Genomic DNA, 6217 nt, shown 5'->3' on the forward strand with positions numbered 1-6217 from the left:
CTGTGGGGTATTTTTGATGCTCACTCATCCCTCCACCTCCCTGTCTGCTCCTCTGGTGCATCTGATAAATTGAACTCCTTAACATGTAGGTCAGAAAGTAAAGTCTTATCAGAGAGAGCTAAGAGTGATAACTGGCAGTGATAACCAGAAAGCATCTGTTGGCTTTAAGGCTTTTGGGTTGAGAACAGAAGGAAGTTTGCGGATTCCACTGGATTGTTGGGTTTTGTAGAGAGGTAGGGGAAGCGTGTGTATGTGTGTGTGTGTGTGTGTGTGTGTGTGTGTGTGTGTGTGTGTGTGTGTGTGTGTGTGTGTGTGTGTGTGTGTGTGTGTGTGTGTGTGTGTGTGTGTGTCTGTGCCAGGGCAAATGTGTGTGGATGGACTGACGTCATAGCGTACTTCGAAGGAAAACGAAGTAAAGCGTGCTTCGGGATATGTGAGCGCAAGCACAGTCCACTGTTTATGCTGAGCCAGGTCAGAACAGAATAATGTGACAAGGACTGGTAGACCTTGTGATACACTTCATATCATACAGTTAGAATGTGATGTACAGTAGCTATTACCACAAAAGAGGGACTTTATTAAACTCCAGTTACTTTCAAAAACGTATTTTTTAAGTGGTAATCAAATTATTTTTTAATATGTGTCACAATAAGTTCATTAATGCAGTGTAGTTGGATGTGGAGACATTCCTACTTGATATTTAAATCAGTAAAGCACCAGAAGCTAAAAGAGAGATGATACACAGTATAAACAAAGAAAATGGCTGGAATTAAGAAATTGCATATTTAATAATTGTTTAATTGTTGGAAAGTAGCAAGACACTAACATTTCTGCTTTCTGAGACCTAACAGACTCAAGCTTTCATAAACTTGCTACACTGCTAATGGGCACTATTGATTAAAATGAAACATAAAATACGCTTTGATTTATATGAGAATACTGTAATATATCACTGGTAGGTTATCACTGTAAATGTGTGGGTACAGTTAAACCCTATTTATAAAGCAGAATAATAATAGCACATCCTGGAAATACATTTGGATCTGAAGCAATGCTGTTTTTATCTGACAATGGTATAAATCACATCCAGGGCATATGCCTTCACAACTTTCTAGACCTTTAGCCGATTTACTGACTGGGCAAGTACAGTCAGGCTTTACATGAATCCACACATATATCAAAGTATACTGTATAGTTTACACTGTGGAATAATAGAGAAATTCAGTTTAGACAAGAGGTTAAATATAACCTTAGTAGAAGAGAATAGGTATTATAAAGACAGCCAACCCCCTAAAACATTTTAAAAGCTCAAGTGGAAGAAGATTACCTTAAAGCAGGCATGGGACGGAGCTTTTTCTGGGAACTGCCTGAGAGTATTAATACAATAAGCACAGAAAATATAATACAAGAATGTTTTTATCAACGTAATCCGGAGAGATGAGGCCAAACCAACCTGGAATATAATCCCAAGGAGAAGGTCCCCTGGTTATTTGTCATCACTCATACACTGTCTCTCTCCATTTCTCAACCTCGCTTCAAATAATCGACAGATAATCTTCAAGAGGATGTTGTCCCTTCAGTCTTATCTTTACTGTGACGTCCCCACCAGCACTGAGGGTCAATAGGTTAACTGTTGGGTTAAGCTTTCAATGAGAGATCAGCTTGTTAATATTTACATGAATATAATATATTTGATATGATGCTGCATGAGTGTTTGGATAGTGGAATACTTTTTTGATACAGTCTGAGTTTAAATCAGTCGCTTTTTGCCTTTATTTGCCATATAAGTCACTTATAAATTCACTTCGATTTTTAGGAAGCTACTAGTACATTGTACTCTACTACACTTGTATTTCCTATTTCTGCATCGAAACTGTACTGAAACTGTAATTCTAAATAATTTAATAATTTAATTTAAAATTATTTAGTCTTTCTCATATTTTTCAATGCTCTTCTTGTGCAAATCTTTGTCTCGTGTAAAGTATTGGTCTATCTCTAGCTTGTAAAGGTGGTATACAAATATATTAGCTTTTCCTCTAAAATAAAAAAAAAAGATTAGAATAATACTAGTGCAATTGAAACAGGGACATCTCGAGGGGATATGGTAGGGGTTTACTTGAAGGACAGATGCAACATGAATTTGGTAGCTGACACTGTGACGGCTGTAAGACAATGTCGCCTTGGCGAGTAACTTTCTCTCTTTCGCTTCCTCCCCCTCTCTCTCTCCCCCTCCGTGTATCTAAGCAGCGTAATTTGAGTAAATGACAGGGGAACATCTGCTGTGCATAAGAGAGAGGCCAACACTTTAACATGCAGATGTCTCTCTCCATCTGCATTAATTCAATAATTACTGCAATGGAGGGAGGGGAAAAAATCTTTTTTTATAGCTTAAGACAATGTTATCTGTGCCAGTTGGTATGGGGAGGGCGAAAGGGGGGGGAGTGAATCAGTGTGTGCGTGTGTGTGCGTGTTTATGTGTGCATGTGCTGTTGGAGGTTTGTGAGAGGAGGGGTAGATTATTACACCATTTAGCCAAAGCAAGCTGTCACATTGCGGAGAATCTCACTAATTCCATTGTGCCCTTGGTGAGTCACTGGCAGACTCCAAGTGACCGATGATGCCTCAACGCCACCACTTGGTCACTGGACGACCAACCTGCTTCACTAGGGGTGTAACTGTGTGTGTCCTGTGTTGTACGTGCCTGTGTTGCGACTAACCTGTGTATTTTAATGTCTGTAGGAGGATGTGAGGGCCTGCATGAGTGTGTGCTCACACGTGTACAACCACTTTACAACAATACAACAAACCTGCTTTACTCTGGTGTGTGTGTGTGTGTGACAGTGAGAGAGAGATTATGATATAGTGTCGAGGTCTCTGACTCCCAATTTAGGAGGAATTTAAGGCACAGCAGCAATGACAGAGAACAACAGGTCAAGGCTTTGACATATTTTAAAACTACTGAATCTGTCCTTGTGACATTTTAAATGTCAGGCAATCACATTTTGGCTGGCGCCATCAATTACAATGAAAATATTGGGCCACAGAGAGCATTAACATGTAATGATTTCCATTCAACTAGAGCTAATTACTTTATTGAAAGGTGGACTCCAATATCTCACTCACATCAAAAGCATTTATAAAGCAATCAGACAAATGTGATTATAATGTCCTCGTTCGATAAATGAAAGAGATCAAATGTGGACAAAATGATTAAAATTAAGGTTACCTTTTGGACATTAAAGACAGTGAAGATAGAAAAAAGAAATACACCTATGCTGAACACAACAGTAGCAGGTTGTATAATAAATTATCATGTGTGCACCAACAACCTGTCAATGCATATGACCTCTCAAATAAAAAGTCACGTCACCCAAGAGTACAGATACACTCACAGAGACACACATAAACAATTAAAGGATGTATCACTGTACATATACGATTACCCACATAAATAAACATACAACCTGACATAATATCCACGAGCATGCAAACTCTTGCACCCACATGCACAGTCACACACACATAACTGACTCTTACATGCCAGCTAAACATAGGGACAAAGGAAAATATTTGTATACTTGGCAGGCCAACTTCCTTTGATTGCAGGAGTGCTGGTGTAGGAAACAATGCACAGGCACTATTAATACACCAAGGAGAAAGAGAATTCCTCTTAGAGGAAAGCTCAAAGGAGCCACTGGCCAGGCTATTTACAGACTTACTGACTGATTGGATGACTGACTGCACTATACTTACTGTAGTCTCTGCATCTTGTCTTACTCTGCTCTTTTTCTGCAAGGACTCTGACATGCTGACACATATATTACATTGCACATTAGAGGGGAAGTGGTAAACATTCTTGCATAATGCCATATACTATACAGTTTGCTGAATATTCTGGTTATGATAGTTTCAGTGCACAGATATCAAATAGAAACAAATGCTTAGGAAATGTAACAGATCCCTTCCACTTCTGTATCACATCCACATGTCTGTGACATTTGACTGGTGGTAAATAGCCGCTCGGCCACACTTATGATCGCCTCTCCTTTCTAAAAGTGCCCAGTTAAAGAGCATCAAATCCCCACTCGCTAAACCCACACAAGCCCAACCTTCATTAGCATAGCTAACAAACTCCCTGAAAGAGCAACAGTGGTGGGAGAGAACAATGGCAGTCTATTAAAGGGGGAGAGAGGGGGTGAAAGGAGGAGAGAGGGGAGGGGGGGCTATTGTTCTGGTCTTATTTAGCCCTTGGTGTCACCCTGCAACTGTTGTCACTTCTAAGTTTAGCTGGACGGCTGAAGAGGACAGCGCAGAGACGAAGGAGGAGGGAAGGCAAGCGGAAAAAGGAGGTGGGGAGGAGCACAAGAGAAAGACGGAGGACAGAGAATGGAGAATGGAAAGAGATGGTGTGAGGAAGAGGGGATGATAAAGGGTAGAGGGGAAAATCGATGCGAATTTAAGATGGAAAGAATGTAGAGTGAGATGTAGAAGGCAAACAAGGGGAGGAAAAAAGGAAGGGATGCGATAAAACTCAAAATGCACAAAAAGTCAAACTCAAGTTTGAAGTGACTTAGAGTTTTGGTCAACGCTAAAAATCTGGATGACAAGACAAATTCAAGGCTTTGAGTTAAAGACTTGAGTCTTGAGACTTGAGAGTCTATACACTAGGTAGTATCAGTCTAGTGTTTTTGCATCTGCTATAATAATATAAGCATTGATGAATACTTTTTGAAGCGCTCTGACACCTTGCTATTGAAAAATGCCAAGAAACCGAGCAGGAGCAAATGTACCGAGAGTTTGCTGAGCCAGGTGCAGAAGACCAGCACACTCAACCCTACCTTTTTCAAGCTATTCAAGAAATGAAGTAATTCAAAAGTAATCGACAAAATGCTGTGCTCTATTCCAGACACTTCTGGCTCAGACGTCAGGGCTGCAAAACTTTGGAAAGAGAGCCAACAAGGCCAAGGAAACAATTTCGGGGATGGGGAAGGCTTCTGACCAGCCCCACCTGTGGATTCAGGCACTTGAGAGGGAGATGCAAAGCATAGCTGAATACATAAATAATCTAGAAAACAGAGACAGGAGAAAAAATGTATGTATCATAGGACTGGAAGATGGCTACCCACTTTACTTCACTTAGAAACCAACGCTAGGTAGGTTAAAATTGAGATAGTGCAGACCCTAAACCTGGCCCAAACCAGCAACCCCAGTCAATCCTCATCAGACTCCATAATTACAGTAACAAACAGAAGGTATCCAGGCTTCCAGACACATTGGGACCAACGGACAAGTTCCATGTATTTCCCTCCAGATCACCCCCTTTCTCACAGATGCAATGTCAAAGTCGGCTGATTATATGAATATAACTGTGTGTGCATGTGTGTGCGTGTATGTGTACTGGGGAAACAGAAACATTAGTGTCAGCATTGGAAAGGCATGAGGGTAAACTAGACAACAAACAGAGGATCAAATGAGTCAAAAGAAGCAATGAGGCAAGACCCAAGGAGAAAGAAAGAGAGAGAAAGATTAGCCCAACTGTCTGCTCATAAAGCGGCCAAGGGGTGAGGCGCTAAGCCCTCCGGTGAAAGCAGAGCTTAGGTGGGTGACACAGGGCAGTGGACCCCACTCAGCCCACAGTGGCCTGCAGCGTAAGGCATGAGCCAAAGCAAAGACACATGGATAAACAGTGGGAGATGAGGCTCCACGCCTGCAAAGCCCACTGGGCTAAGATGGCCAAGCAGGCGGGCAGGCAGGCAGGCGTCACATTCCCCCCCAGCCAGGAGTGGAGACATAGGGGTTAGGCTTAAGGCTTGGCTCCCTAACTGGCTGATAAGGGACAGGGCAGGATGGCAGACATTGTCTCAGTCAAGTCAGTGAGTTCATCAGAAAGAATGTGGATTTATTGTATACTGACTGGGCTAAGCTCAGGGGAATAAAAGGACAATTACATAGGGTCTTGGCATGTACCCTCTCTTAAAATACAGCCCTCTCTCTACACTAGACACAAACACACATCACTGTCCATCGCTCAAGCTGTGCCCTCCTGATGACCCCTAGTTAGCACCAGCAGCCTAGGAATGGCCTGTGATGACAAGGTTACGAATTTGAGGTGACTAGGGTCCAGTTCACCTCTACTGCAATACTGAAAGAACAAATGTCTTTAACCGTGCTGGATTTCACACACAACCCTCGTCTGCGACCTCACAGCAGCTAGATA

The sequence above is a fragment of the Scomber scombrus genome, chromosome 17, assembly GCF_963691925.1.
Source record: "Scomber scombrus chromosome 17, fScoSco1.1, whole genome shotgun sequence".
NCBI classification, from domain to species: Eukaryota; Metazoa; Chordata; class Actinopteri; order Scombriformes; family Scombridae; genus Scomber; species Scomber scombrus.